Below are 23,606 nucleotides of genomic sequence, written 5' to 3'. Positions count from 1 at the left end.
AACATAACATTCTCCACTAATTCAGTTTCTAGCCAGTTACAACCCAATCTCAGTTCCTTCATAATCACTATTTCAAAACACAGGTTTAAGTTAATTTTACTAAAAGCTAGGATGTTACAAGACCTATATAAAAGTTTAATTATCAGAATGTACTTACCTTTCACAAAGGGATTAGAAAGTTGCCATGTCTTCCTAGAGCAAGCAAACATCAATACCTATTTTGTTTTCACATATTCCAATACTTGGGAGTGTTTTAGGGGGAGAAGGAGAGGGGGGGCGGGAGTGCCGAGACATTTCACTGTTCCCTAATGAATCAGGAGCTTTTTTTAGAAGGTATAAGCTGCAGGCAAGTTTTCAGAGGTATGTGTCAGACATACTGCTTTCTGGCATCAAGAACACTTTGCCAACAAAAGACGTTCACAAAGCTAGAATCACCCAACTAAGATAAAGGGAAGGTGAAAAAGAGACACCTGGAACAGCAATCTAGAGCTTTAGGTACTATCAAATTTTTCTCTCTAAAATATTCCCCAAGTTTAAGTCTCTTTGTCTTAAGCACTGTTCTGAAGAACTAGCAAAAAAACCCACCTTATTTTATGGACAACAAGTAAAAGCCCCTTCATGACAGACGTCTAAAAATTTTTAATTAATACAAGAGTATTACTGTCCTCACATGAATACTGAAGAAAGTTTAAAGAACCCTCAAAACTCATGATCCCACTCAGTTAAGCAGACTATGTAAATTGGTAACTGAAAGGGTTGTTTTGGGTTGGTTTTTTTTTTTAATCTCTAGTCTTGGTTCCATAACTAGATGAACGAGATGTTTTTTCTCTCCCTCCCTCCAACCACCTGGCAACCAAAATAAGCTCCATCTGAATACTTCTATAGTAAAATTGCCTGTACATAGTAAGTATAACTAGATTTTCAACATGACTCCCGAAGAGACTACTTCAGTGATGGGTTTTATGCTAGTCAGACTTTTAAGTCAGAAATTCCTACTATTCTCCAGTCATTACACATTACTCTTAAGTTTTTAACAATTTATTCATGATCAAAAGTCAAAGAGTAGTAGGTAACAAGTCAAGCAAGGTACGAATGTGATCTTTAGCCAACTTATTTGAAATTAAGTCTGTTGTGTTATTTTAGAGAATTTATATCATGATTAATGGTAACATCAGCCATCAGGTAAGAAAGAAAAAAAAAAAAAAAAAGAGACTCTAATATCACAAAACTTTCATGAAAACATCCTCTGAACATGACCATGTACTAGCCATTTCTTTGATCTATTCTGCTCAAGAGTACTTTGGTGGTTTTTGAGAAGACTTGAGTAACAAGTTAAAGAGAAACTACTTGGGTATAGTCACACCATCACTAATAGTTGTGCTAGGATGGCTTAAGAAATATCCCCCCCAAAGCAAAACACATTGCCTTTTACACAGGTCTCATGTATTCCAATGCAAAGTAAAAGACACCACTGTTAATAAGCGTGTATTGTGTTTGTGTGGTATGGTTTTGGTAGTGGCGGGGGTGGGTGGAGGGGCTACAGGGGTGGCTTCTGTGAGAAGCTGCTAGAAGTTTTCCCTGTTTCCACTGCTGGCCAAGGCCAAGCCGATCAGCAACAGTGGTAGTGCCTCTGAGATAACATATTTAAGAAGGAAAAAAAACCACCCTGCTGCAACTCAGTAGCCAGAGAGAAGAGAATTGAGAGGATGCAAGAGAAAACAGCCCTGCAGACCCCCAGGGGAGGCCTGGGCCAGATCAGTTCCCTGCCAAGACTTTGTGGACCCATGGGGGAGGAGCCCACGACGAGGCAGGTTTGCTGGCAGGACTTGTGACCCCATGGGGGACCCACACTGGAGCAGTCTGCTCATGAAGGACTGCACCCTGGGGAAATTATGGACCCATGCTGGAGCAGTTCGTGAAGAACTGTAGCCCATGGGAAGGACTCACGTTGCAGCAGTTCATGGAGGACTGTCTGCCATGGAGCAGAGGAAGAGTGTGAGGAGTCCTCCCCGTGAGGAGGGAGAAGTGGCAGAGACAACATGTAATGAACTGACCCCAACCCCCATTCCCATCCCCCTGCATCGCTGAGGGAGAGGAGGTAGAGAAAACTGGGAATGAAGTTGAGCCCGGGAAGAAGGGGGGGTGGGGGGAAGGTGTTTTAAGATTCAGCAGTTTTTATCCTCTCCTACTCTGATTTTGGTTGGTAATAGATTAACCTAATTTCCTCAAGTTGAGTCTGTTTTGCCCATGATGGCAACTGACAAATGATCTCTCCCTGTCCTTATCTCGACCCACGAGCCTTTTGATATTTTTTTCTCTCCCCTGTCTGGTTGAAGAGGGGAGTGATAGAGGGGCTTTGGTGGGCACCTGGTGTCCAGCCAGGGTCAACCCATCACAAAGTGACATGTAAAAAGTGACACAAATGTTTGAGATAAAGTGGAAGTCATAATCAGGACATAGTAGCACCAAATCAACCCATTTAATCTTTATTCACCCCACGTACTTACCTTTTATGGTACAATGAGAGACTGAATTATCTGATACTTTTCCATAAAACACCTGTTTCTGTCTACAAAAAATGAATTATGCCCTGCAGTAAGTTGTCAAAACAGCAAAGATGACTGTTCAAAATTTCTGTCTTGCATGTTATTAGCAAAAGATATAAAGAGACAAAAAAGAACTTTAGTAAAGCAGGAGAAATAGCAATGCAGTTGAAGACAACTGAGTGACTCAAGACTGGGTCCTACATGCCTTCACAGACATTTTGGTAACTTATTTTCACTTTGCAGAGAGGAATGAGGAACATCAAACACCACCTCCTCCCAGCTGTTACAGGAATTAACTTTCTTAGAAGATTCACAAAATATAAGTAGTATCAAAATGTTAAGTATATTTTAAAAAAACCCAGAGCCATTCAATCTCAGTTTGGCACCTAATCATAAAAAGCTGAGTTACTAGATACGTGTCTAATACCAAGGCTGGATACTAAGGCATATTAATGTAAGGTTTTATTTAAATATTTTCTCTTTCACGTTGCTTAGATTTGGAGTTTGGTATTAAAACTGACTGTATTAGAGTCCTGAGCAGTCAAACAACCACTACCTGCTTGCTAAATTTTATGTAAAAATGGTCACACAACCGATTTCTCAAAGTGTCTGCAGTCAAAGAGATCTACAAATACCCAGATTATGGAAGTTAATTATTTTCTTTAACTTTTCACCTGACCACAGATGCTTATAAAGCACTAAATTAAAGATGACACTTTGAAAATCAAGTATATAATTAACTGTAATTCCTTTTAAAAAAATCAACTAAATATGATAAATACATTTGTCAGTAAAAAGGCAAAACACTAGAGAGTTGTAATACACAGTATTTTACTGTACTTTCATAGAATCATAGAATGTTTTGGGTTGGAAGGGACCCCTAGAGGTCACCTAGTCCAACCCTCCTGCAGTGAGCAGGGACACTGCTAACTAGATCAGGTTGCCCATCTATACCTTTGTCTACCCATTAGCATAATAGAACACTGCAAAGAAGATGGACATCATCCCTGCATTAAGACTTGTATTTCATTTTCGGTAAATGTTGAGTTTTATTACATTTACAGTAGATCTGAATTCACAGTCACCATGACTTAGTAATATAAAATCCCCCATATATAGTGCCTTCCATCTAAGCATGTGAAAGCACAAGTTTCAAACATTAGCAACATTTACTGCATCCATAATCAGATATAATGTGTCATGGGTGAATTTCAATAGCCACAGTTCATTGTCAGTGCAATTTTGTAAGCTACTGGTGAAACATCTTGTGAAATAATGTTCAATTCTAGTTGAACACATCAAGGAAAAACGGCATGGAACTGGAACCAAGTACCAGGAGAAGAGCATGACCTAAAAAACCCTCCGTCTTTCCTGTATCCATCTATCACATCCTGGTCTGAGAGGGCAGTACGACTGCTACTTGTAAGATAAAGAGAAAGCAGAGTTATTTAAGCTAAAAATATACAATGGAAAGTTTATGCATGTGTTTTCTATCTCAGAGTTAGGTTTAGGAGTACTTTACAAAAATGTTCCCAAATATCTGTAATAGTCTTACACTTCAGTTAATGTAGGTAGTCAGGAACCTTGTTTATTTACCTAGAGGCAGTGGTACATGGTAGAGACATTAGCAAAGTTAAGTAATGATCCAGACAATATTTCAGGCTTTTATTGTTTCTCTACGATGTAGCCCCTGATACAGCAAGGTCACAGAAAACTCAGGTAGATGTAAGTATGTGTTTTTCCTTCTCAGTACGCCATGCAGATCAATAAATGCAAACTGTGTCATACCTTCAACTCTTTGATTTGTAGTGCATCCATTATTAATGCCCTCTTGTATAGACTACCTGTAACCTCTTTAAATCTTTCTTGTAGAAGCCCACTACAGAGTTCTGTTGCAGGAGTATACACATGGAAACAAAACAAAAGTGCATTTAAAATGTACAAATGGGAGCCCAAAAGAGCACAGAAATCAAGCATCCTGCTTCCATCAAGCTGGAGACAGAGTTTGGCATTAGAACCCTTCAGCTCTGAAGGTGAAAGGAAACACAGTGCAAAGAAATGCAAGACTAAGGTTTTCCTGGCTTCAAGTAATGATGATTGAAAATTGCCTTATATGAATATGCATAAGCATCAATACAAAATCAGAGGCTGGCATTTTAAAAGGTTCTGTTTAAGAGTAGCAGTAATAAGAGTAAAGACTAAAAAGTAAGAGAATGACAGACTTTTTAAATAAAGAAAATGTGTATACATACCAAATGCAACGTGGCCTACTTATTTGATTGCTTCCCACCTACCATCGCAACTGTCAGCCCCAGTGTGTTATTCCCTATAGCCTTCCTCCTCCTCTCTTTCCACTGCCACTCTTCTTACAGAGTCAGGCAAGGGATAAATATGAATTACATCTACCCAAGACACATTGGCAAGTGTAATTATGGAAGAGATCACAGTCTCATAATTCAGCAATGGGAGGCTTTTCAAGTGGCAACAGATGGCAGGCATCTCTTATCAGAAATAAGACATGATCAGAAACATAAAAGAACATAATACCATTTTTTATAGATACTTTCAGTTTTCTTTCAAACAGAGTATTAACTTTAAAAGGTTTTTTCCCTCAAATAAAGTAGCCATCTCAAAAGCAGCATACTACAGTGAGGGTTCCTAAATTGTATTGGTCTCATGTATTAATATCATAAAGCTAGCCTGTAAACCTCAGAAAGAAAAAAAAACATTGATTAAACTCTGCTAGGTTTCTTGAATGGACATTTAAAATGGCAGTAAATGTACTACCACAAAAATACAGGGACATTTAGTATTGTGAATGTCTATTAACCGACTGCATCGGTCACTAGGAAGCACCTAGCTAGCCAGTCAGATTCCAGAGGTAAGCCATTAGCACCAGACTCTAACCACCACAGTCAGAACTCCAGACTTTGGTATGAAAGTTCTTTATCTTTGGAGGAAAGGTGTCTTTGGCAAAAGACCTGCAATGAGCAGCAGCGTCTCTGGAGACCTGCAGACAGAGAGCATATGAGGTGGCCCTACTGCAACAGAATGAAAATGTTAAATTTCATTGTACCTGCAGCACCAGCTGCTAAGGGAAACAGGATCCTCTCATCTTCAACCCCAATCACTCAATCCTTCTAACCTCTGAGGCAAGTAATGTAGTGGGCAGAGTAGGAGTCAGCAGCAGAAAAGCAGAGGGAACGGAAAGGGCAAGACAGAAAGGTTTTAGAAAGGTCAAAACTCTTAAAAAAAACTTGGTTTTAAAAGGTTTTGGTTGCTCTGTTTGTACTCAACATCACTGAAATTAGAGATGTGGTACTTAACTACAATGTCAGTTATTACAATAATATTAAGCCCATTCAGAGAAAGCTAGGATGAAATTTTATTACAAAGAATTTTATGCTGTCCTTTTACACACCCCTATAGACTGAGTACCATCTCAGGGGGGAAAAAAAGCATTAAATAGAAAGAATCATAGGACAAGTAAGTATCTTCCGTAACTTTTGCACTCATCTGTTGATGGGGACAGCAGAGTTTTTAAAACTCGTTTAACTGTCATATGCAAACTTCTACAAGTTTGTGTTTAAGCTCAGCCAGTACCTTACCCTCCACAGAAATCATTTTCACACACTTGCTTTCTCTGGTTTTGAGAGTTGCAGAAGTATGCAAACAGTGAGTAACAGCAAGTATTCAAAGTAGCTATCTATACTCTGAAACTGTGTTACAGGGATGTAAGTAATTTCCATTTCATTCTGGAAATGGCAGCTGCTGCATGAGTAGAGAAGAACTAAGATGGAGAAATGAGGAAATACACTGTCTCAAAGCAGATGTTTCATTTAATACTAGGTAACTTAAAGAAACCTTCCCACTTGTAATATAATCCAATCAGAAAAGGTGGTTTAATAGTCTCAAAGCTCTAAAATATCAACACAATTATTTCTAATTCTTATTTTGATGGATCTTTTTTCATCAGGTGGACTTATTACTGTATTTGTGGTTTATTGCATAATACCTGTACATGCACAAAGTTCTTCATATAGACTAGTAAGGCTATGATTAAAATAAAGCTTAGTTAATGAGACTTCTGTTTAGAAAAGTTTTTATAGATTACACCAAACTTTCTTGCAAGAAAAAAAATTCTGTTGCCATTTTGAAGTAGAAAACATTTTCCTTATCTGCCATCTACCTGTCTTGATTAGCAGAACTTTAGAATTTCATCACTATATTGTTCAAGGCAGCTCTTAATAGTCTCATTAAAACAGCACCTTCCATATAGGTAGTGCTGTTTCAAGGCTTAGAAGTGCCTTGGGAATGACTCATAAATCTGTGGCTAGTCTTCTGCTGGACTGATAAATTCAGCTATTCACAGGAAGGTTCAAGGAGAACTTGAGAACGCTCAAAGGAAGAGAATCATAGAATCGCCTAGGTTGCTAAAGACCTTTAAGATCATCACGACCAACCGTTAACCTAACCCTGCCATCCCACCACTAAACCATGTCCCTAAGCACCTCATCTATCCTTCTTTTCAATACCTCCAGGGATGGGGACTCGACCACCTCCCTGGGCAGCCCATTCCAGAGCCTGACAACCCTTTCAGTGAAGAAATTTTTCCTAATGTCCTACCTAACCCTGCCCTGGCACAACTTCAGACCATTTCCCCTCATGCTATCGCCTGTTACCAGGGAGAAGAGGCCGACCCCCACCTTGCTACAGCCTCCTGTCAGGCAGTTGTAGAGGGCGATCAGGTCTCCCCTCAGCCTCCTCTTCTCCAAACTAAAAAACCCCAGTTCCCTCAGCTGCTCCTCATCAGACTTGTGCTCCAGACCCCTCACCAATTTTGTGGCTCTCCTCTGGACATGTTCCAGCAACACATCTTTCTTGTAGTGAGGGGCCCAAAACTGAACACAGTATTCAAGGTGCAGCAGAGGATGCATTGCACAGTGAAAACTTAACTTTTTTTGGCAGCAGCAAGCCATTACCTTGGCTCTGTAGTCTGTGAGACCACATCCCTTGAAACTCCAGACACTTCTTCCAACTAAAACATGCTTAGTTGTTCAGATCATGAATTGTTCATGGTAGGGTCCTGACACAGTCCTAAGAGCAGACTAACAAATATTGGGATGAAGAATATCCATGCAACAAACGTTAAAGTTTTCTGCAAGATAGCCTGAATAAAAATGTCTGACTGGCCAGATTTGATCCTACTAAACCAGTTTTCCATTTCTGACAAAAGAATCACTGGTTTAGTTACATTCAAATTACTCTCTACATTCTGCTATTTCCTTTGTTTAGTGCTGAGGGTACAAGATCATTTCCAATCAACATAGATTACAGCCACTAATAAAACTCTGAAGGTGTCTTAAAGTGTCAAAGCTCTTAAAGTCTTTAAAAATACTACGAAAACATAGCATTATCTTCAGAGCAACCTTCATTTCGTTAATGAATACCAATACAACCTTCTCTAAATAAAATCTGGCTCATTATCAGAAATCAAAATCACTGCTAGAGGCAGGAAGCTTTTGAAGAAAAGACTACTCTTAACCTGAGCACCATCCCAAATTAAGTGCTGGCAAAATGTTACAGAAACATGTGTCATACACAGAAGAGTATGTTTCAATATCTTCCCCACTGAGAATTTAGAGACAGAAAATACAAGCCATTAAAAAGGCACGTAGTTTCAATTCAGTACACATGGATCAGGAGACGAAGAGATCCTTGACTTCCAGTAATTAAAAGTCAGTCAAAACCAGCCTCGAATCTCACAAAGAACGAAGCCCTTCAAAACCAAACCTTCGATGAGATTCTACTATCAGAACTCATATAACTTTTTTCGAATGTTTACTATTCATGCACTTCAGAAAAAGCAATTTAGGACTTAACCACAGTTTAAACAGATTATAATCTTCATTGCTATGTCCTCTGCAGAACAGATGAGCAACTCAAAATACCAAGTGACTTTTAGTTGTTCATTTGAACTGATGGTGTATATTTGCACTGATTGCTCTTGACTCCATGCAAGATAACAAGGGCTTGAAAAGTTCGTCATGGAGAAGAAGCCTTACAAACTTTAAGTTTTGGTGATCTTTCCCTTCCTCCTTCTTCTTAAATACATGTTTTAACTTCCATTGTTGAAAAATCCTAATCCTAGGTACAATGAAAACAGCTAGTGACATAAAATGTCATATGTAATTCTAAAACCCCAGAAACCAACCACTTACTAACAAAGACAAGGAAAAGGTGTACCCCTACTGAGTATGGCAATCTGAATACTAGGGGGTTTATACCTTTCCTCTGAAGCAGTTACAGGTCTCTCTCTGGAACAACAGTTTCCCCATTCTCATGCAAATACTGCCTGTTTTTGAAAAAGAGAGGATAAAGAATCTTCATATAGGAACCAAAGAAATTTTTTTTTTGGTATTTAGCAAAAGGCCTTTAAAACTTCAGGTTTTCAGTCACCTGACTCCACTTTCTGGTCCAGACACAGTGGCAGCCCAGTTAAACAGTAGCTGTCAAAATGGAAATCTGTAATGAGAAGCCAGAAGCTACCAGCAGGTAAGAAGTAGGAAGGTGCTACAATTCAACTGCACATTTTACCAGCAATCACTTTTCAACTTCCCCACATACTTTAAACCCAGATTACAGCACTTGATGATTAATTATCCAAACAAGATTTGAAAGGATATGAAAAATTACATATATGTGCCTTTGGTCAAAAAATTTCAGTGATCAAAGCTTTCAACTTCACTGATCTGTCCAGTAATTGCCTCTGTGCCGCTATGACAGAAAATGAGCAAATGTTGCTAGAATTGCCCCTCACCTTGCAAATGGTCAGTATGCATTCTGTATTCCTTCTGGATTCCAACGTACACACAGTAACTTACATAAAGTTAGCTACCCATGAACCATACAACTCAAATGAAATGGAGCCTTGCAAGTTCTTTGTTCTTTTGTTCTTGAAAGCCCAGGAGGGCTTTAAGAGGCACTCCGCTCACACTTCTGTTGTTCTAACATTCAGGTCTTTCATATATAGACTGAAACAACGATATAACACAGTCTCCTTTGAACCCTTGCTGCTGCAGCTTCCTCGCCCCAGACACAATCCTAGCCTTTCAATTGATTGCAAATGTGAAAACAAACATGATCATTGTTTATTTAGTATTAAATTGTGTAGCAGGATTTTAATCAATAAAGCAGAAATTTTTCTTTCCACCAAAAAACTGTTCAGTCCTCCATATCTTCCAGGGCTTGACTGCCTCAGTTCTTACCTTGAAGTCCTGAAACTTCAATTTTGAAAACATTTTCCCTCTTTCCCGTCTCCCCTCCTCCCCCAAACAAATGCCATTGTTAAAGTGAAAACATTGAAGAAGGTATACAAGAACGCAATACAAAACCAGGACCATCTGCACTGGGGCCTGCGGGTGTCAAGATAGAGCAAAACCACCAGGGGCTTGTACATGTTACTTCCAAAAACTGCAAGATTTCCCCTTCTTAAAAATACTGCAGAATGCACTATGAAAAGCTTTCTTTTTCTTAACAAGGAGACATACAAATCATTTTATAATATATCAACCCATTAACAGTTGGAATAAAGCTACACTTGTCAATCACTGCCAGCAGGAAAAATATTCATAACCTCTGAATTTTACTCCAAGAGATTGTAATTCTTTGTCAATATGTCTGCAAACGGTATGGATTAATGATCTAAAAATTTACTAATTTATTTCACTACTGTGGCATATTTACCAAGCATCCAAGCAATCTCCCCTCACTATCTTTAAGAGCATTTCACTTTGTTTAACATAAAGGAGTTTGCGCTGCTAGACATTGCAAACTTAAGAGAAACAGTTAGTTTTGAGTCTTCACTAGAATAAGTCCAACTGATTTTAAAAATGAAAATTGTATGGGTTTTAAGCATTTGATCAAATTTAGACACTGCTGCTAATTTTACAGCAGACAGTATTCTGCAAGTACTTAAGTTTAAAGGATACAAAGTACAGTGAGTATAAATAGCAGAGAAGTCTGGCTTTATTATGCAAGGCCTACAACAGCTTTCTTTTAACTAGATGTTAATACAAATGAAATAAAATCTGTTTTCACAGTGACCATTTTCAAAGTTTTATAGGAAACACCTGTTGCAACCACTCATCATTGCTTTAAGACCTCAAGTACAACAGGAGAGGAGAGATACTCAGATCACCTGCACTGACACCATTTGTAACAGCCTAAGCCATACCAAATAGCAGAGCAGTGACTTGACTTTTGACAAGTCCTCATTAATGTCAGGATTTCCAACACTGCCCACCTCAGCATAACATGAAGAATCTGAGGGTGACAAAAAAAGTTCTGAAGTCTACTATACTCTACTTATTAATTAAGAACTCAGACAACAGGCTGTGCCAATCCAGTTCTGGCTTGCTGCATTTCTATCCTGCAATTCTCACTCTGCTACGCACATCGGTTCCTTTCCTTGAAGAAACACACCAATCTGAGCACGTACACAGCCTGTTCAAACAGCTGACTCAGTCCAAAACTAAGCTAAGATACAATTACATATTTGCCCAAACACTCCAAAGTACAGAAAACCTCATCAGATGATAAGAACCCACATCAGTACACTTTCACTTCTCATTGATAAAGCTGACTGTACAAGTCAAGACAACCTCATCAAAATCAACACCATTTTACCTGCACAAGGCTTCATTATTTTTAATAAGCAGGAACACAACAGTCCTAATATTTGGAGACAACACAGTAACATCCGATTTTTCTGTTTTGAGGACTTGCTATTTTCTTCACTAAATACCTTGGACTGTGTCAAGTAAACTACTAAAACGTATTAGTCAGGCTGAACAGACTAAAGCCAAAACTTTCAAGTTTTCAGTGAGACAATTCTCATTTCCACTTCTTTGCTCAGTAGAATCTTTAGAATAGATGAAGTATTAGGAACTTAAGTATTTTTACAACAAAATTAATCTTTAATTCAGTTTGTTTATGACAGTAGAGACTAGTATCTGAAGTAGCCAGTTCTCTTTGCAGGTGCTTTTAGGGAAAAATCTATAGTACTTCCATGTATCAATTTCAGTTTTAATAGCTTACAAGATAAACTTATTGTGAAAAACTATTTTCATCACAACAATAGCATGGAACTTTTCAAATCCTACTATGAAGTTCCTAGCCTGAATTATGTCACCTAACTTTAAGCCAAGCTACACTGCTACTTGTTCGCTGTCTTCCTCTTTTTTTTGCCTGTCTCCCCCCCCCCCCCCCCCCCCGCCCCCCTTCCACCAGTGATAGCCATACTAAAATACCAGGGGAAAATCATCACTTATTAAAGAGGGTACACTTATCATGAAGCAGCATCATCTCTCTTCTAGCAGACCCTTCTTTAGTGTCAGCCCTATAGCAGCGCATGTGTTTCTTATGGTAAGTCTTTCATTGAAGTATCATCCATTACACATGACAAACTTCCCTTGAAAGCCAGCAGACAGACAGCCACAATGCTGAAGGCCCAAAAGGCATTTCCATCGACCAGCAAGAGAGCAGCTGATTGTCAAGACACCATGAGGCCCTCTATTCCACAGCTGTGCAAAAAAAAAAACCTCAGGGCCATTTGCCCTCTGCAGAATCAAGGGCAATGAATAAGCACTCATCAACCCTGCAAAGGCAGGGAAAAACCAGCAACCTGGACATAGCAACTGTGCTCAGCAGAGCTCTCCTTTTCTCCTGTTGCACCCATGTAAACTGCACTCAAACCAACTTCAATATAAACAGCACTTAAAATGAAGACTGGCATTAGAGTGACAAAAGCACGTATGCTTGTAGCAGAAGAATGAATACTTGAGAGGAATTAGAAAAGAAATGGCAATGTTCAACAGGTAATAGAAAGGAAAGTGAAAAACAGTAGTTTGAGCAAAGGAGTAAGAAAAGGAAATTTATTCTCCTGGAAGACAAAATTAAACACCAAAATGTAACCTAGTTTACTGTGTAGGTTTTTTTAATTCTTTCCCATTCATAATTAAATAGACTATAAAGACAGGGGGGAAAACAGCACTCATGCAATAAGCATGAAAAACATTCCTCCAATACAGTAACTGTAGCTTTTTCAGCTCTTGGCTTATTTTGACATGCTGACCATATTACCTTTACGACACTAAAACAGAACAAGAACATAAAATGCAGCCCTAAACTACAGATATGCTAACCCAGCCATCTTAACAGTTTTTTACCTTTACAGCTTTTCAGCAATTAAGTGCAATAACTTTAACCATTAGAAGCAGCAGACAGCACAGAGGTTTTAAGGTACCTGTTGCCAAAACACAGAAGACATTCATAATGACATTTCATCAACCATGTTTCTCATAGGCCATATGTTCTGAACTCATCTTAAGATGTCTGGACCGGAGATCAACCACATTGCATAAAGGAAAGATTTCACCTCACACTTCTGCCAGGCTTCAAGAAATCATTAGAATGACATGAGCCTGATATCTCTGACATTTCCCTAAATTGCTATATGTGCTCATGTAAAACAAGTAATACATTTTCAAGTCAGAGTGCAGAATGACAGGTATTTTTTTTTAGTGGGTCTTTTTTGGGGGGGAGGGTGGTGGGGTGGTCCAGGGGGTTTTGTCTTCTAAGAACCGAAACAACCATCCTTTTCCAACCCCATTGTAAATGAGTGAAGAGTGCTCCAACTTTCCAATTCAAAAAGGTTCACAACATTCTCAACAGGGTAACAGGACTTGAAAACTTACACTTGTAGAAAGAGGTATACCTCTAAAGCCCTCACGTTCCATTTTTCACTTCCTCATCATCATTAGATCTGGTGTTCTGCACGTGTGTAGGAAGGGAGGGAGAAAGTTAAATGTCTAGCGGTACAAAAACATGCATTATCTTCCACAAAGACATAACACTTCACAGAAAAGATATCTGCAATTATCAAACCTTTTTTTGTTTCATTGGGGGTTTGGGGCGGGGTTGGGGGCTGATCTTTCACTAGCCATGTTGCAGTAAGGAAAGATTTCAAAAATTTAACTGTTAAGGCACTTTTTTCACTTAATAATCCAATAATGTGTCACAGTTCAAGAAAACCTCATAGAACATACAGAACATCATTCAATCATTCTAAACTCTGCATCAAAGTCATTATTAACAGGAAGTTCTTCAAACTCTGACCAAAAAGCAGAGCAAGACCATTACAACATCACTACCTTGTCTGTCACTCTTAAAGCTGCAGCATGACACTGGTTTAAATGACTTTTGACAGAAAAATCCAGTGGAACACAATAGCATGAGAGGATTCAGCACTTACAGAACCGAAACCTTTCCTGTGACCTGATCACTGCTGTGACCTGACTTTTGCCATTTTGTTTAAAACAGAAAATTTGCTCAGCAGTAGGCAGGAGCTGAAAGGTCTGAATTTTAAGGCAACACGATAATCTTACCGTAAAACTAGTTTCACTTGTGTAAGGGCTTTGATGGCCTCACTTCTGCAGTTTTAGAAATTGCTGGCTGCAACTGTCCACCCCCCTTTATGTAGAAGGCCACCTTGAACCAAAAATTCCTTACATATCAGATGCTTATTCTAACAGTATAGAATATTAGCACAAACCATTGATGAAGGTAGCTTTATGCCAGTATAGGCTCAATGTAGCAGAAGAGCAAGGGGAAACTCTTCAGGAGTAAAGGCAGGTGGGATGAGAGCTAGATCCACTAATTTGCCTACCAGCCATAATTCTCAAGTTGCAGTTCTTACGGCATACATTAGTAAAATCTCCTAAAATGACAGTCTGCATTTCCCTTATATTCCATAAGATTTACATTTCAATAAGGAGTAGCCATGAAAACATTCTCCAAATTGCCAAATACCAACAGCTTAAACAAATCTCAGAGAAAGTAAGCAATTATCAATTTCCCTTAATACAATTTATCAGCACCTGCTCTAGCACTAACACAAGCTTCATACTCAGCTAGCAAGAGAAATTAACTACCTCCTGCACAGAAATTTCCCTTTTCAGCCCTATATATAGTCATTTTGTCACATGCTCAAGTCTGTTTCTCTAAAGTCAGAAGTATAGAAATCACATCTTTGAAAGGTACAGAAGTTAAATAGTTCTTCCTTATCCAGTCATGGTAACGGTATACAGCCTCTGGGAAAGTTCAGTTGTAGTCCGTAAAGGAGTTGAAGACACACTCTGCATTCAGATCTTTGCACAGAACTCCTCAGCATCCCTTAAAACAAGACACCGACATCTTTGTGGAAAACTAGTATGGAAGCAGACAAATAACTGCAAAGTGGCTTTTATGCTGTCAGGAGTCAGGCATTCACAACAGCATTTCACGTGGACGCAATGATTCTGTGATATATTGCAGAACCTTTCTAATCCACAGCAGCAGATCAGAAAGCAGCAAGTTACAAAGAAAGCAGTGGCAAGTCATCTATGATCTAAAGCGTTTTATAACAATCTTTTATTCATTCTATATGAAAAAGTATCCATCATTAAAAACATCACTGAACTTACAGAATTATCAGAGAATTGACAATTAACATTCAAAGAGACGTCCATTACCAACAAAACTGTTCAGCCACACATTGATACAAACTATTCAAAAACTAGAGGGAGAAAACATTCTCTGAAAAGGTTCAGCCTAAACAGGGTTTGACAGTCCATGCAAGGAATAAATAAGTAAATAAATAAACACCACCATTGCGATGTATCATAATAATTGTATTCCAGGTATACCTTAAGTCTTCTCCCAGGAATTTTTAAAAGCAAAATCACTTTCATAGACCCTTACTGCACCCTACAACAAATTTCAAACATTAGCTGGATGCATGGCGTACAGTAGTGATACCTTAAGAGTTAAAGTTAGTAATGTTGCAAGCAACCTACGTGCATAAGACTTAGGCCTTGTTGTCTAGTTTGCTGATGATTTGATAAAGTCAGTAGTTACTTAGTGGATTTATAAAAGATAGGAGGATTTGGGAGAGGATAAAGTAAGAAAGATAATGACGATTTGTCAAGGTTGCTTGACCAGGAGGAACGAGAACAAACAGCGCATGGAAGATAAAGGAAGAAAAGTAACAGATGGACAGTTGGCAGTAGGTGCCAGCATTGAAAGGTGAAAAGTTAAAAGTGAGAAAGACGTTTTGCCTTCATCCAAAAGACCCCCAGATGCGACCACCAGAACAGATTGCGCATGTGTAAAAACGAAGGAAAATATGTTAATGGTTTCTTAGAACTCTCCACCTATTCCTAGAAATAATTTGCATGACCTATGAATATTAATCTAGAACATGTATTTAGACTGTAAGAGGCAGTACAGAAGTGTGCATGATAGGTGGAGTGATCCCCCATGCACCCAGCACTGCAATAAAGAATCCCTACTTTCTAAAAACTCTTTGAGTCTTAGAAAGTTTCTTTTATCCGTTGTTTTCAATATCAGTACAAAGGGAAGAAACAGTCTTTCAGTTGCAAGATGTTAACTACTGCAGCCTGCTAGCAGTTATCTATAGGCCTGAATTTGGTTCCTTTCTGCAATTCACCAAGAACTGCTTTTGGAGATTGAACTATGCCATAAGGGACAATCAAAATAACTTAGAAATGTTAATAAAAATTTAATAGTTGTTTAAATAGATGACATCTTCACTGACACTCTCTTCCTCCATTCTTTAGAACACAACTTAATAGAACACCTCACAAGAAACATGTATAATTACAAGTTTGGCTGATGAGGACAGAACTTGTCACTGCCTCACAGTGATCTACACACAACACCTGAAAGACTCTTTGTCTCAGGATGTACCATGCATAGGTCTCCTCATACATTATAAGCATTTGAAAGAGTAATTTCAGGGGAAAAAAAAAAGATCATTCCTTTGGTTTTGGATTAAAGATGGGAGGAGAGAGATGACTTTTTTTTTCCATTTGCATGCTAAAAACGTCAACATCTGCGGATGGCGATAATGGCTAACTAAGTCGAAAAAAGGTTACTTATCACAGGAAGCAATAAGTGGCTAAGGAATCTGGGAGAAAAGCAAAAGCAGTTCACTGTTCTCTTGTCCTTACTCCTCCAGTGCATATATCTTACAGTAACATCAGGCCTAATAATGGAAGCTGCAGAAGAGGAATCTGGAATCTTTTCACTTATGCTTATATTCTGTATTTCCACACTGTAAAGATAGGACAAATCTCCATGACACTTTCCAATCACCTCCAAAAATTCAACTCATTGTTGACTCATGCTTGTGAATGGAGAATAAATGCCCTGTCAGAGCAGTGGCTTTGGAAGTCTACCTCAGGTTCCATGAGGCAAGTAATTTGACCCATTTGGTGAAGCAATGGAGGGAGGAACTGAAACAGGCAGACAGAATGTACTTCCCCTTCCCAAAGGGACGTAGCAAAAATACTTCATTTGAAGACCATAATCCATTTACATACTCAATCACAGAATGGTTTATATATAGTTAGTCCCACACTAATTTGTGCCCCATTGCATTGTTAATGTCAGTAAAAATGAAAAAACACCAGGCTAAAATTTTTGTCCAAAAATATTAAAACAAAACAAGGCTTTATCCTCACTGTATCTGTTACACTTTGTCCAAATTCAAGCCAGTTTTAGTCATAAAATCATAATCATACACCATGGGCTATTATCACCTGGACGCGATAACCTTACATAATTTGAATAACTGTTACAGATTAGAGCAAACGTATTCCTGATAAACAGTTTCTGGTGGTAGCATCTAACATTATGCCTAAAAAGCATTAAAAATTACTGCAACTAATACAGTACTTTTTACACCTACGTATTTCAAAGATATTCATAAAATGAAACCTTGAAGTGCCAATATTCCATGTGGATCAATATACACAGACTGCTGCTGATAACTTCTGTCAAATCTTGAAAGAATCTGACATGCAAGAAGGTGAACTGAAGAAAATTAGCTCCACTAACTACCCAGAAGCCTTTTTATCTGGCCTGGTGCCATTTATGCTGCCTCAGATACAAGGCTATACAAATCTAGACTAGTTTTCTTGAGGATAATGGTCAAAATAAGAAGTCTGAATGAAGCATTTCATGAATATAAATGCAAGCCTTTTCTGAAATTCTTACAGAATGACCTGATCTTGGGAGGGATTTCTGCCTCATTCTAGTCAGTCAAGAAATAGAAGTACAAGATTAATAAATTGGTATGCAAATAAACTATTTACTCTGGTGTCATCAAGCATGATGCCAATATTCCAACCCTTGCCATTCTGTGATTAACAAGGATAAATGTTATTAAAAAGCACCCTTCAATTAAGCTGCTCCTACTCAACAGACTGAAACTTTTGGTAAAATAAGGTATTACCACAGTATTTCAAATAGACTAGATTTTATATTTCACTGCAGGAATAGACACACATTGTAGCAATGAATTTCAGAATTTAAGAGTGGAGATCATTGGGAAGAAAGGGTTGGGAAGGAAAATGCACATACGGATTTTCTAGGAAACAAATACAAAAATATTGGGCATGTCTTTGCAATTTGTGAGAACAGTATGAGTATAGATCAAAGAACTTTCTTTCACCAAGATTTTAACTAAACACCTGTGAATTAATTATCATCTTGTGGCAACCCATACAAAAGCATGATCTTAAAGCATAAATTTATTTAAGATGCAAGGCTACTTTGCAATGAGTCTTGGGAAACTGCTACAGGAAAAGGCAGTTTAGTTAATAAATTCATGTGCCTGTTCCTAAAAAATGTAAATATTTATCTCTAAACCTAATGGATTTCACTCACAGAGTATAATTTTTTAATACACTGTTTCCACACCAACAGAAGAGAACTTTTCCACAAGTGCAGAATTTTGAACAGGGCAAAAGCAACTTGCACTTGTAGATAAGAAATTCTAAGTGAGCATTCAACAAGTGGTGGTGTTATGCTTGCTTTTCCCTGAAAATGATTCAGTAAAGCTTGAAAACAGTTAGTTATCAACCAACTAGTATAATGCTAAAGCAAGAAAGACTAAGGGAAGCACTCGCTGTAGTGCTGCAACTGGGGGGCTTCCATAAGTGCAGACAGACCCCATCGGACAAACACTGTTCACTGGTTTGGGGTCCACTCCTTAGAATAAAGGAATAATTCAAAGATGGAAAGAAAAGCATTTCAATCATTGAGAGGACTGATTTGATTACAGCGTGTTAGCACTCTCTTAAAGTGAGGAAGTAGTATTAGAAGTATCTTTAACAAATATAGGTTTAACAAAAGTTAGGGTTTGAAATATAAATAATTTTATTTAGAAAGAGGGACAAATGTATTTTCATCAGTTTGCATGATTAGGTACTAAAACAGGCACATAAAAAAATCCCCTTACCTCTTGCCTACTTTGAATCCTCAAACCAAGATCGGAGTCCTTGTGTCTAGAACATACTTTATATTTTAGGAAAAAAAAACACAAAATGAAACCCAGTTATTATCACAATGGAACAGTATGAAATACAATAACCTGAAACACGGGAGATAAGATCCCAGTCCATTTTGACCTTAGCCCCAAGACACAACTTTAACTTCCAAAAGTCTCTATGTCCAAATGATTTTTGGGAAAAGTCATTCTGAATGAACAAAGCATGCCACAATGTTAAAAAAAAAAAATAAAAATCCTCAAATAACTTCTACTGATTGCCACTGCTCAGTATAACAAATTTCTTACAATAAAAACAAAAATTTTGCTTAGTAAGTGATAATAAATTTTGCAATGTCCTTCAACAAAGCAACTAATTGACCCATGGCTTTCATTATGCCAATACGTGTAATCAAACTAATAGTTCAGATACAATAAGAAATGTCAGAGACAATTATTCATAAATAAAGAATATACGTTAGACAGATGTATTGTACCTCTCAGATTGTTCTTTCAGGTGACAAACTAGAAAAAGCTGTGCAGCACAACACATTACCTGAAAAATCAGCAAACACTGCACTGTCAGTGCTTATATATTTCCATGAATAAATTACATTTAGGGTTACAAACATTATATTAATGTTTGCATGCACAGTGCAAGAGAAGATAACAGAGATGACCTTTCTGGCATACCATCATGCATAATCCATGCAAAAGTTGTATTATATCCAGTAACATCACAATGATTATACAATAATCAACTAAAGAAAGTAACATACACAGACTGTCTGGCTATGCTGAGAGTGAAAAGAAAGTTCTTAACTAAAACTGAAAAACCTGACAAGACAGCCATTTGCAGCAAATGTTAGCATGTCAGCAAATAACATGATACTCATTTTGGCAACCTGAAAAAATAACTTTCCTCTCCTAATTAAGCGAATACTGCACAGCACTTTCTCGCCCACAAACAACAGACAGAGAATGCTTCCTACCTTAAATCAAAATGATTTTATGCTAGTCACAAAGCAAAGATATCCTTAGTTTCCAACAATAAGGATCGCCTCAGTTTCAAACAAGAAGGATCCTTATTGCCGCCAAAACACAAGCTCTTTAAATGTAGGCAAAGTTTTAAGTTATTGCCAGTCACAAGGTCAGAATATGAAATAGTTATCTGTTAATGTCAACCTAAATATATGTCTACAGGGATAATAATAAGTCTCCTTCTTGCCAGTTTGCAGAGAGATGGAAAATAATGGTAGAGCTAGTTTATAGAAGTTCTTCCACTCGCAGCAGAACTAAAAAAAAGCCTGGTTTTCTTCACACTCGCATATTTCTTCCTTACAGTCTTACCCTGCATTGTAGTAAAGCCAACACACACACCTCAATTATCTCTAGTCCTCTCTCCTGCCCCCCCAACAATTTCCCCCACTGGCTTGGTCAACTTACAATTGTGATTTGAAAAAGAGGCAGTCATAACAGTGAGAGCAGTCATCTTTTGGCACAAAGAACAAGTAACTTGAGCTCACCATACTTTGTCATCTCTTTTTGAATGATCTGTACTACCCCTTTACTTTTGAATAATGCATGCTGTGTTTGATGAAGGAATAAGAAGACCCTTAAATTCCTAGATATAGTATGGAGTTCCTAGTATAAAGTACTGTTTCTGATTCAGGGAAAATAAAAAAAAGAAAGAACGAAAAAAGGGGAAGTAGCATCACAGATGAACTCGCTGCTGATTTATACCTTCCTACAATGCTAGTTCTGCAATATGATTGTTTCTCTGCAGTAGCAAACTTCAGTCAAACTTTCAATAGCAAATAAGGCCTTCAATCTCACTATTTCTCACCACACTCTGTATTTAATTTTCATAGTCTGCTGATTTAAATATAGATGCACGTATTCAGTAAAACTAACTTGACAAAACCTAATTGAGGTAAGAGCAGCATGGTTTTTTTCCTCAGCTCCTTAGAGCAACTGTAGAAGAAACCACTGTTTACAGAGTGTCTTTAGTTAGCAATGAAACTGTTAGCTATCACAATAGCAAAGATTCCTTTTAATGCAGAACAACCCCTTTCTCTCTTCCCTTCTACTGCATTTATGACTTCCACATATTAGCTAAACTTACAGTCTAATACAGCAAGCTTGCATTTTAAAAAGCGAGGTGCAAGGAATACAAAACTATAAGGTTGCTTCAAGACAGAGCTTCAAAATAAGTCCTGTATAAGCTAAAAGACATGGACAGCTTCTTCCTGGCTTCTAACCTACCCTAATCAAACTGCCTTGCACAGGTTTTCTCTGCATTTCCTTTAAACACGACATCATACCTACCCTAGCAAATCGGAGAAGTTTCAGCCATCATTAAACATCTTTACTAGCAATGACAAAAAGAGAACAGAGTTTAAACTACTAAACTCTCAGAAATGCCAACAGTCTTAAACCCATTGCATCTTGAAACACCATTACCAATACAAGATTCCATTTAGTAACGCTACTTCCACAGGTGTACCAACAGACAATAGTTACAAAACAAAAATGCCAGAGAGTTTTACCAGCCTGTCAGAAAGGCGAGTAAATTGTGTCCTCCATCAGTATTGCACTCTGCCAATCCATTTTCCAACCCTTGATTTCTTTAAAAAAAAAAAAAAAAAAAAAAAAGAGAAAGTTTATGTTGTAACATACAAGCATGTTCTTGTAAACCAGTATCATCTCTTAAGACAGTAGCTGAAAAGTGAAACACTATCAACATGCATGCTTTTCAAAACATCATGTCCACACCCACTTCGTGGGTCATACCTAGCTTAGAGCACCAATGGAAATGCTTCTACTTCTCCTTACAGAGTTTCCCAGAGAGTTCAGGAACTTAACCTGGAATTATTTCAGTCCTGGGAGATCATTACCTAACAAAAGCTAAAAAGGCCACCTAAATTAAACAGTCATAAGGGAAAAAGGAAATGAAAGCTATTAAAGTAAATGTAGAACAGTTCTTGGCAAGAAAGCTTACCTATATCTCCAATGTAAAGCTCAGAAGCATGCTATCGGGTAGTCAGGAGAAGCAAGAGTAGGCTGGGCAGCTGCAGCAACTAGAAGCTATACTTTACAGCCTCTTAGTAGCAGAAGTCTTCCACAGCATGGTAATTAATTTCTTGCCATTCCAGGCACTAGTATTAGGCTAGCATAGTTACAAACTCTAAGTCGACTTTAATACAACACTTACAAGTGTTCAGGCTTGATTGTCTACGGTGACAGCAGAGTGACAAGATCAAGATGGCTAGATCAGCCCACATCAAGAAATGAAACAGATTTGCCTCAAAAAGTAGTTTACAAAATGCTTTATGTTTTTTTCTTTCCAAGCTTTCTGTTGCAGTACCCCTGTGCATCTCTCTAGAAAACTGCCTGACCCTTTTCTTATGCATCCTACATGATCACACCAAGTACCTTCAGTTCTTCACAGGCTCTGTATTCTCCTCAACCCATTATAAAATATCTGCAAGTACAACTTAAATTGAAACAGTTAAGCTACTATAAGGGTGCAGGGTTTCTATCTCTTTTCACCTTGTCACCAACAAAACAATTTTATGAATTGCAGAGCACCTTTATGAGTATCACAGTTCAGATTCTCATCTGACCTGCCACTAAAATAACGCACATAAAATTCACAAGTATCCTACCAAACAATAATCAGTAATAATTTTTAAAAAGCACACTACCTAGTACTAAAAAGACTCGTAACAACATATTTACCCCATGCCTAATCGCTCATACTGTATAAAGGAAACCCATTTACAATGGAAGATACATACATGGGATGCTCCTTAAACATTAAGTTCATCTCAACATTTTTTTTTTTAAATTCAAGACTTTTTATCCACAAACTTAATTCTTCTGTGAAACTCTGGAAGACAAGTATTTAGGATTATTTTGAAAAATACCAAAAAAGTATTTCCAGAAGAATGTTCTAAAGCATATACAGATAATAAAATTTCTTTAATTGGTTTCTCAGAGGCCCACATTCTATACAGGAGGCAGGAAACGGCTAAACTGATTTGACACAAGGCAAGAATGGAGTGATAGTTTTGTAAACAAAAAAAAAAAAAAAAAAAAAAAAAAAAAAAGAAACTAACAAAAGAACATCTAAGTACTTCATAAAGCAGAATAACCAAACTTCCCGTGAGCCTTACTGACTTCAGGACATGCTAAACTTTCCACACAGGACACTCTGAAGTAATACCCAACAGCTTCAGACTAAAAGAGACCAACTTGAGAGACGAAATCTGACAGCACCACAACTCACTAAACTGATGAGAAAACAATCAGAATTTTGCAGGATCAAATATATATTGCCTATATGTACATAAATACGTGTGTGTACGTAACCTTAGACCTTAAAACAACTCAAACCACAAGCATTCCGTATTTTACCTACGCGTACCACTTCATTTCCTATTCTCACAAGACTTAAAAATCCCGTATGCCACTTAGGTACAGAGCACTGAAGCCACGTACCTGCGCCATTGAGGTCCTACACGCAAGGGATGTGTCCCCTCTTTTCTCCAGTTTACTGGAAACGATGTCTCCACCACTACCAGCCGCCACCCTACCCCTCAAAGCGACCCCTTCTCCCAAAGCCGTGGGGTTTGGGGGCCCAGCAAGCCCACCTGCCCCTGAAG

The 23,606-nt window shown here is 38.0% G+C and overlaps 1 protein-coding gene across 1 annotated transcript in view; it reads right to left on the bottom strand.

Annotated features, from left to right (window-relative positions):
- Nucleotides 1-18,964, bottom strand: part of PCGF3 (polycomb group ring finger 3) — a 47,908-nt gene extending 28,944 nt beyond the window's left edge. Inside the window, exon 1 of the mRNA XM_035890227.1 lies at nucleotides 18,913-18,964. The gene's annotated coding sequence lies outside the window, so the exon portion shown is untranslated. The remainder of the gene's footprint in view (nucleotides 1-18,912) is intronic.
- Between the last annotated feature and the right edge of the window lie 4,642 nt (nucleotides 18,965-23,606).

This window comes from Egretta garzetta, unplaced genomic scaffold (assembly GCF_000687185.1).
Source record: "Egretta garzetta isolate BGI_Z169 unplaced genomic scaffold, ASM68718v1 scaffold272, whole genome shotgun sequence".
In the NCBI taxonomy this organism is placed as follows: domain Eukaryota; kingdom Metazoa; phylum Chordata; class Aves; order Pelecaniformes; family Ardeidae; genus Egretta; species Egretta garzetta.
This window is presented reverse-complemented; position numbering and strand designations above follow the sequence as displayed.